This window comes from Copidosoma floridanum, unplaced genomic scaffold, assembly GCF_036245765.1.
Source record: "Copidosoma floridanum isolate Cflo_tuat_1 unplaced genomic scaffold, Cflo_Japanese_pri ptg000030l, whole genome shotgun sequence".
NCBI lineage: Eukaryota > Metazoa > Arthropoda > Insecta > Hymenoptera > Encyrtidae > Copidosoma > Copidosoma floridanum.
This window is the reverse complement of record NW_028321907.1, coordinates 38,545,001-38,557,088: the sequence shown is the minus strand read 5'-3', so window position 1 is coordinate 38,557,088 and position 12,088 is coordinate 38,545,001.

The window sequence follows — 12,088 nt, the reverse complement described above, 5'->3', positions numbered from 1 at the left end:
AGCGGCGTTGGCTCAGTGGTAAGCGTGCTTGCTACTGATACAACGCTGTTCTAAGGGTCGTGGGTTCGATTCCCGGTGAGTGCAGATTTTTTCACAAACTGTTTTCACCGGAAAAAGTTCCTATGTACCCCGGCTGTTTCGGGGCGGATTTGTATGTAGAATTTTCCTTCAGAGTAATTCCAGAGTTGTTTCCTTGCTCCACAGGTCTTAGGGCCTGGGTGTATGCAAAACAGTGTTAGGGCCTAATAGGTAAGGATTAGCCTGCCCAAAGCCAGGCAGGGATTGCCGGCCTTACCGGCGAGGAGTGGCATCTGAAACATGGGGCTTCTCCATGGATGCTAATTAGCCTGGATCCGATGCTTTGGACCCAGGCTACACAGTGGTGAGTTGACCCGATGCACTTCCCCCCGGTGCAGAGAGTGTCAGCTTATCTGACAAGGTGTGTTACACCGTAGATACTTCCACTGTGCCCACGGTATGATTTGTATGGTATCAATTGAAAAGAGAGGTTTCAATGGGTGTGGCAATACACCCCCACACATAGGTGGTGAGTGGATGGCCCCGGCGACTGGGCCAATAGGCTGTGTGGTAACCCGATATAAAAAAAAAAAAAAAAAAAAAAATTATGATACTAAAATTGATAACGATATTAATAATAATGATGATAATGATGATAATAATAATAATAACGATGATGACAATAATAATAATGATAACAATGATGCTGATAATAATAATGTTAATAGTAATAATAATGATAATGATGATGATGAAAATGATAATGATGATGCTGATGTTGATGATGATAATATCTATGACGACATTGATTATGATGATAATAATTATGATATCGATGATGTTGATAATAAAGACAATGATGATGATCATAATGACGCTGACGACGACGACGATGATGATGATGTTGATAATAATGATAATGATGATAATGATTATGATATCGATGATGTTGATAATAAAGACGATGATGATGATTATAATGACGCTGACGACGACGACGATGATAATGATGTTGATAATGACGATAATGATGCTGATTATGATATTATTAATGAGGATATTAATAATAATATTGGTAATGATTATGATGATGATGATAGTAATAATAATAATGATAATGATGATAACAAAGATAATAATGATAATGATAATAAGGATACTAATAGTAATAATAATAAACATGATAACAATAATGATGAGGATGATGATGATAATATTGATAATAATAAAGATGATAACGATGATGATAATTGTAAAAATGGTAATGATGATAATAAGAATAATAATTATGATAATAAGAATAATAATAATGTTGATTATGATGACGTTAATGATGATGATTTTGATAAGAATCATGAAAATAATAATATTAATAATAATAATGTTAATAAAAATAATAAAAGTAATTATGATAATAATGAAAATAATAATCATAATAATAATGTAGATATTGTTATTTATGATGATGATAATGATGAAGATGAGGATGATAATGAAAATGACAATGATAATAATGATGATGATAATAACAATTATGATTAAAATGTTGATTATGATAATGATAAGGATGTTGATAATATTGGTGATTATAACAATAATAATGATAATAAATATTTTGATGATATTAATTAAAATGACGATGTTAATAATGATAATGACAACGACAACGATAATTTTAATGACTAAGATGATAATAAGAACAATAACAATAATGATAGGGATAATAAAATGATAATAATGATGATGATGATTATGATGATGATGATAATGATAACAATAATAATGATATTAATAATTACAGTGATTATGATAATAAAATTGATGATTATAATGATGATGATAATGATGATGATGATGATGATGATGATGATGATGATGATGATAATTATAATGATAATGATGATGATGATGATGATAATAATAATAATATGGATAATGATAATGATAATAATAACGACGATAGTAATGATGATGATGATTAAAATGATAATGATCATAAAATTTATAATAATGATAATGATGATGATAACAATGATAATAAAAATAATTATAATAATGATAATAAAAATGATGATTATGATTATATTAATAATGATTATCATGATGATGATGGTAAAGACAATAATAATGATAATAATAGTTAGAATAATGATGATAATAATGATAATGATTATAATTATAATAATGATGATGTTAAAAATAATCATAAAAGTAATAATATTAATAATGATGATAATAATAATTATAAAGATATTCATAATCATTATAATAAGAATGATGATAGTAAAATGTTCATAATAATAATAATTGTAGTAATAATATACAAGTCATTATAATCATGATAAGAACAATAATTATAATAATAATTAAGATCATGATTATAAAAATAATGATAATAATAATGATGATGATGATGATAATGACAAATATCATGATTATTTTGATTATGATGTAGACAAGGTTGATAATATTATTGATAATTATAATAATAATAATAATAATTGCTATTTAGTTGATAATAATAAGAAAGACGATGTATATAATGATAATGACAACGTCAATAATAATAATAATAATGAGGATTATAATGATAATGATGATGATGATGATGATGATAAAGATGACGATAAAGATGAAGTTAATATTATTGGTGATAATGATATTAATAATGTTGATGATGATAATATTGCTTGCAATAATATAGATGATGATAAGGTTGATAGGCACGACAGCAATCAATTCGACATTAACAATGTAGATGATAATAATGATGATGATAATAATGCTAATTTTAACTATAATGGTAATGGTAAGGATGATGATGATAATGACGTTTATAATAATGATGATAATAATTATATTAATGTTGATGATAATGATAATAATGATTATGATAATAATAATAATAATAATAATAATAATAATAATAATGATGATGAAAAAAATAATAATGATGATAAGGACGATTGAATATAATGATAATAATAATGATTATGATGATATTAATAATAATAATAATAATACTGTTAGTATTGTTGGTGATGATGATATAATAATGTTAATGATGTTGATATTGTTCGCGATGATATCGATAATGATAATGTTAATAGGGACGACAGCAATGTTTACGACGACAAAGATCTTGACGAAAATAATGATGATGATAATAATGCTACTTATGACAAAAATGGTGATCACAAGGAGGATAATAATAATAATGATAATAATAATAATGACTATAATGTTTGTGATGACGATAATGACGATGCTTAGGCATACGACAATGATGATGTCAATGATTATGACGATGATGATGATGATGACAATAATGATGATAATAATAATAATAATGATGATGATGACGATGACTAGGTTCATGACAATGATAATGTTGATAATTATAACGATGATAATGAAGAAGACAATGACAATTATAGAGATAATGATAGTGATGTTAACGATAATGATGAAGATGACGATAATGCTAATGATAATAATTATATTGTTGATAATGATGATGATAATGTTAATCATAATGATGACTAAGATGTTAATATTGTTGATGATGATGATATTAATAAGGATCATAATGTTTAAATTGTTTGCGATGGTAAAAATAATGATCATGATGATAGGGACGGCAACAACCTTGACAACATCGATCATGACAACGATGTTGACAAGAATGATTATAATGATGATAATAATCCTCATGATTAATGATTTCGACGATAGTGAAGATGACTAGGTATAAAAAAATGATAATGTCGATGACTTTAACAATCTTAATGACAATGAGATCGACCATTATGTCGATAATTAAAGTGATAATAACGATGATAATAATAATGACGATGCCAATGATGGTAATGATCATGATGATAAAGATGACGATTATAATGATGATGGTGATATCATAAGGATAATAACGATAAAAACATATATAATAATGATGACAATGGCGTTGGTAATGATGACAACCGCGATGACAAGAATATTAATAATTATAAAGATGAAGATAATAATCATGTTAATAATGATGATGATAATGGAAATAATAATAATAATGATGATAAAAATAATAACAATAATAATGATAACGATGATAATGATAATTATAATACTATCGATAGTAATAATGATGATGATAATGATACTAATGATAATAATAATGATGATAATGATAATGATAAAGATGATGATGATAATAATGATGATGATAATGATGATGATGATAATGATGATAATTACAAGAATGATGATGATAATAAAGATGATGATAATAAAAATATTAATAATGATGATGATTATAATGATAACTATGATGATAATAATTAAAAAAGTTAGGATGATAATGATAATAATAATGATAATAATGATTATGTTAATAAAAATGAAATTAGTTATTATGATTATAATAAAAATAATAATTATAATAATAATAAAGATATCAATAATTATGTTAAGGATAATAATAATGATAAGTATGATGAAAATAATAATGATAATGATTATAACGATAATAATAATAATAACGATAATGATAAATTGATATTGTTTCTGATAATAATGACGAATATCATAATAATGGTGATGATGATGATAATTATGATAATAATGATAATGAAAATGATGATGATAAGGATGATAATGATGATGATGATGATGATTATGATAATAATGATAATGATGATGATAATGATGATGGTGATGATGATAATGATAGAAATGATAATAATAATAACAATAAAAATGATAATGATAAAGATAATAGTAATAATAATAATGATAATCATAATGATCATAATGATGATAATAATGATAAAAATTATAATGATGATGATGATGATAATGATCATAATGATACTAATAATAATAATTATAATGATGATGATGATGATAATGATCATAATGATACTAATAATAATAATGATAATGATGATGATGATAATAAAGACGATGATTATGATAATAATGATAATAATAATAGTGATGATGATTATAATATTCATAATAATACTAATGATGATGATAACGATAATGATGCTAATAATAATAATATTAACAATGATGATAATAATAATCATAAAAATAGTGATAATTTTAATAATAATAACTATATTAATAGTAATAAAAACAACGATGGTAAAAGTATTAATAATAATAATCGTAAAGATGATAATAAAGATAATTATCATAATGATAATAATAGTAATAATAATAATAATGATAATATTAATAATAATAACAATAATAATAATACTAATAATGATACTGATGATAATGATGATTATCAAAAAAATAATGATGATCATAATAGTAATGATGATAATAATAATGATAATGTTGAAAATGATTATAGGAGTAATAATATTGATGATGATGATGATAATAATCATAAAGATAAAGATAATAATTATGAGAATAATGATAATAATAATGTTGATAATAATAATGATGATGATAATGATAAAATTAGAAATCATAATAATAATATGAACCTCAATTATAATGATAATAAAGATGATGATTATAAAAATGATTATGACAATAATGATAATAATGATAATAATAACAATTATGATAATAATGATAATAATGATAAGGATAAAAATGATAACAATATTGGTTATTATAATAATGATAGTAATAATAAATGTTTAGATAATAATAATTTAAATGACGATGTAAATAATGACAACGACAACGACAACATAATTAAAATAACTAAGATAATAAGAAGAACAACGACAATACTGATAATGATATTAAAATAATAATGATAAAAATAATAATTATGCTGATAATGATGATCATAATAATGAGAATGATGATTATGATGATGATGATTAAAATGATGATGACGATGATAATGATGATGATAATAAAGATAATTATGATAATAATGATATGGATTATAATGATAATGATGATGATGATGTTGGTAACAATTACAATAATAATGATAATGATATTAATAATGATAATAATGATGATAATGTAAAACATGATATTAATGATAATAATAATAATTATAATTATGATAATGATATGGTAGTCATAAAAACAATGCTAATAATAATGTTGATAATAGCAATGATAATAAAAATAATAAAAATAGTTTCATTATTAAAATTAAAGAACAATTATTATAATAATAATAAAAATGATGATAATAAAAATAAGGATGATAATGAGAATGATGATGATGGTGATGATAATGACAATTATAATAATAATGTTGATTATAATAATGATAAGGAATATGATAATATTGATAATTATATTTATAATAATGAATGTTATTGATAATAATTAGAATGACGATGTAAATCATAATAATAACAACAAGAATAATAATAATAATGATTATAATAATGATAATGATAATGATAATGTTGATAGTGATAATAATGATGACGACAATGATAATGATGATAATAATGATGATGATGATTATGATAATATTGATGATGATGATGATGATGATTATAATGATGATAATGATGATGATAATGATGATAATGATTACGACGATGATGATAATGATGATAATGATGATAATAACGAAAATGATCATAATGATTATGATAATAATGATAATAATAATTATGATGATGATGATAGTAATGATGATAATGATAATGATGATAACAACGATACTAATGATAATGATAATAAGGATACTAATAGTAATAATAATAATTATGATAATAATAATGATGATGATGATGATAATAATATTGATGATGATGATGATGATAATTATCATGATTATAATGATAATGATGATGATTTTAATGATAAAGATGATGATAATAATAAAAATAGTAATGATGATAATGATAATGATAATGATGATAATGAGAATAATAATAATGTTAATTATGATGACGTCGATGATGATGATTATAATAAGAATCATAAAAATAATTGTGTTAATAATATTAATGTTAATAAAAATAATAGAAGTAACCATGATAACAATAAAAATATTAATTATAATAATAATAAAGATATTGTTATATATGATGATGATGATAAGGTTAATGATAAAAATGACAATGGTCATAATGATGATAATAATAACAATTATGATTAAAATGTTTATAATGATAATGATGAGGATGTTGATTATATTAATGATTATAATGATGATAATAAATATTTTGATAATAATAATTGAAATGACGATAAAAATAATGATAATGACAACGACAAAGATAATTATAATAACTAAGATAATAATAAAAACAATGACAATAATGATAGGGATAATAGAATGATAATAATGATGATAATGATTATGATGATGATAATGATGATAATAATAATAATTATTATGATAATTATAGTCATTATAATAATAAGATCGATAATTAAAATGAAAATGATAATAAAATTGATAATAATAATAATGATGATAATAACGATGATGATGAAAATGTATATAATAATGATGATAAAAATAATGATTATAATGATAATAATTAAGATAATGATAATGATAATGCTAATAATAATAATAAGAATAATAATATAAATGATAAAAATAACTGAAATGGTAATGATAAGGATGATTAGGATAATAATAATTATGACGATGATAATGACGATGAAAAAGATAATGATGATAATAATGATAATAATAATTAATGTTTTAATGATAATAATTAAAATAACAATGTAAATAACTATAACGACAACGACAATGATAATTATAATGACTAAGATAATTATAAAAACAATGATGATAATGATTATGATATTAAAATGATAATGTTAATAATAATAATTCTGATGATGATGATGATCATGATAATGATAATGATGATAATGATGATTTTAATAAAAGTGATGACGACGATGATGATGATGATGATGATAATAAAGATAATGATAATAATAGTGATATGGATAATGATAATAATGATGATGATAATGATGGTGATGATAATGACAATAATGATAACAATGTTGATTATAATGATGATAAGGATGATAATAATATTGGTAATTATAATTATAATAATAAATATTTTAATGATAATACTCAAAATGACGATGTAAATCATAATAATGACAACAACAATAATAATGATAATGATGATTATTATGATAATGATGATGATAATGTTGATGATAATAATAATGATGACGACAATGATAATGAGGATAATAATGATGATAACGTAATGATGATAATAAAACTGATAATGATGATTACGATGACGCTAATAAGGACGACAATCATAATGATGTTGATAATGATGATAATAATGATGTTAATAATAATGATATAAATAATAATGATAATAATAATGATAATAATGATGATAATAATAATGATGATGATAATAATAATAATAATAATGCTGACGACGAAAATACTAATGATGATAATAATGATAATAAATGAGAGCGGCGTTGGCTCAGTGTTAAGCGTGCTTGCTACTGATACAACGCTGTTCTAAGGGTCGTGGGTTCGATTCCCAGTGAGTGCAGATTTTTTCAGTAACTGTTTTTACCGGAAATGTTCCTATGTACCCCGGCTGTTTCGGGGCGGGTTTTTCCGTGGAATTTTCCTTCAGAGTAATTCCAGAGTTTTTTCCTTGCTTCACAGGTCTTAGGGCCTGGGTGTATGCAAAACAGTGTTAGGGCCTAATAGGTAAGGATTAGCCTGCCCAATGCCAGGCAGGGATCGCCGGCCTTACCGGCGAGGAGTGGCATCTGAAACATGGGGCTTCTCCATGGATGCTAATTAGCCTGGATCCGATGCTTTGGACCCAGGCTACACAGTGGTGAGTTGACCCGATGCACTTCCCCCCGGTGCAGAGAGTGTCAGCTTAACTGACAAGGTGTGTTACACCGGAGATACTTCCACTGTGCCCATGGTATGATTTGTATGGTATCAATTAAAAAGAGAGGATTTAATGGGTGTGGCAATACACCCCTACACATAGGTGGTGAGTGGATGGCCCCGGCGACTGGGCCAATAGGCTGTGCGGTAACCCGATATAAAAAAAAAAAAAAAAAAAAAATTATGATAATAAAATTGATAACGATATTAATAATAATGATGATAATGATGATAATAATAATAATAACGATGATGACAATAATAATAATGATAACAATGATGCTGATAATAATAATGTTAATAGTGATAATAATGATAATGATGATGATGAAAATGATAATGATGATGCTGATGTTGATGATGATAATATCAATGACGACATTGATTATGATAATAATAATTATGATATCGATGATGTTAATAATAAAGACGATGATGATGATCATAATGACGCTGACGACGACGACGATGATAATGATGTTGATAATAATGATAATGATGATAATGATTATGATATCGATGATGTTGATAATAAAGACGATGATGATGATTATAATGACGCTGACGACGACGACGATGATAATGATGTTGATAATGACGATAATGATGCTGATTATGATATTACTAATGAGGATATTAATAATAATATTGGTAATGATTATGATGATGATGATAGTAATAATAATAATGATAATGATGATAACAACGATAATAATGATAATGATGATAAGGATACTAAAAGTAATAATAATAAACATGATAACAATAATGATGAGGATGATGATGATAATATTGATAATGATAAAGATGATAACGATGATGATAATTGTAAAAATGGTAATGATGATAATAAGAATAATAATTATGATAATGAAAATGATAATAATGTTGATTATGATGACGTTAATGATGATGATTTTAATAAGAATCATGAAAATAATAATATTAATAATAATAATGTTAGTAAAAATAATATAAGTAATTATGATAATAATGAAAATAATAATCATAATAATAATGTAGATATTGTTATTTATGATGATGATAATGATAAAGATGAGGATGATAATGAAAATGACAATGATAATAATGATGATGATAATAACAATTATGATTAAAATGTTGATTATGATAATGATAAGGATGTTGATAATATTGGTGATTATAACAATAATAATGATACTAAATATTTTGATGATACTAATTAAAATGACGATGTAAATAATAATAATGACAACGACAACGATAATTTTAATAACTAAAATGATAATAAGAACAATAACAATAATGATAGGGATAATAAAATGATAATAATGATGATGATGATTATGATGATGATGATAATGATAACGATAATAATGATAATAATAATTACAGTGATTATGATAATAAAATTGATGATTATAATGATGATGATGATAATGATGATGATGATGATGACAATTATAATGATAATGATGATGATGATGATGATGATAATGATAATAATATGGATAATGATAATGATAAAAATAACGACGATAGTAATGGTGATGATGATTAAAATGATAATGATCATAAAATTTATAATGATGATAATGATGATGATAACAATGATGATAAAAATAATTATAATAATGATAATAAAAATGATGATTATGAGTATAATAATAATGATTATCATGATGATGATGGTAAAGACAATAATAAGGATAATAATAGTTATAATAATGATGATAATAATGATAATGATTATAATTATAACAATGATGATGTTAAAAATAATCATAAAAGTAATAATATTAATAATAATGATAATAATAATTATAAAGATATTTATAATCATTATAATAAGAATGATGATAGTAAAATGTTCATAATAATAATAGTTGTAATAATAATATACAAGTCATTATAATCATGATAAGAACAATAATTATAATGATAATTAAGATCATGATTATAAAAATAATGATAATAATAATGATGATGATGATGATGATGATGATAATGATAATGATAATTATAAAGATAATCATGATAATTATAATAAGAATGATAATAATGATAATGTTGATAATAATAACTGTGATAATTTTAATAATTGTGATACTAATAAAAAAGTTATTATGATAATAATAAAAACATTAATTATAATAGTAATAAAGATGAAGATTATGAAAATTATGATAGTTATAATGATAATGATAACGATAATGACAAATATTATGTTAAAGTTGATTATGATGATGATAAGGATGATGATAATATTGATGATTTTAATAATATTAATTATACTAAATCTTTTGATGATAATAAGTAAAATGACGATGTGAATAATGATAATGACATCGACAATAAAAATAAAAATGACTAAGATAATAATGAAATTGATGACAATAATGATAATGATAATAAAAATAATAATGATGATGATGGTGATTATGATAATGATGATGATGATGATGATAATAATAATGATAATGATACTGCTAATAATAATGATAATAATGATGAAGATGATCATGATGTTAATAATGATAAAGATAATTATGGCGATGATGATGAAGATGATGATGATGATGTTAAAGATGACGATAAAGATGAAGTTAATATTATTGGTGATAATGATATTAATAATGTTGATGATGATAATATTGCTTGCAATAATATAGATGATGATAATGTTGATAGGCACGACAGCAATTAATTTGACAGTAACAATGTAGATGATAATAATGATGATGATAATAATGCTGATTTTAACTATAATGGTGATGGTAAGGATGATGATGATAATGACGTTTATAATAATGATGATAATAATTATATTAATGTTGATGATGATGATGATAATGATTATGATAATAATTATATTGTTGATAATGATGATGATAATGTTAATCATAATGATGACTAAGATGTTAATATTGTTGATGATGATGATATTAATAAGGATCATAATGCTGAAATTGTTTGCGATGGTAAAAATGATGATCATGATGATAGGGACGGCAACAACCTTGACAACATCGATCATGACAACGATATTGACAAGAATGATTATAATGATGATAATAATCCTCATGATTAATGATTTCGACGATAGTGAAGATGACTAGGTATAAAAAAATGATAATGTCGATGACTTTAACAATCTTAATGACAATGAGAATGACCATTATGTGGATAATTGAAGTGATAATAACGATGATAATGATAATGACGATG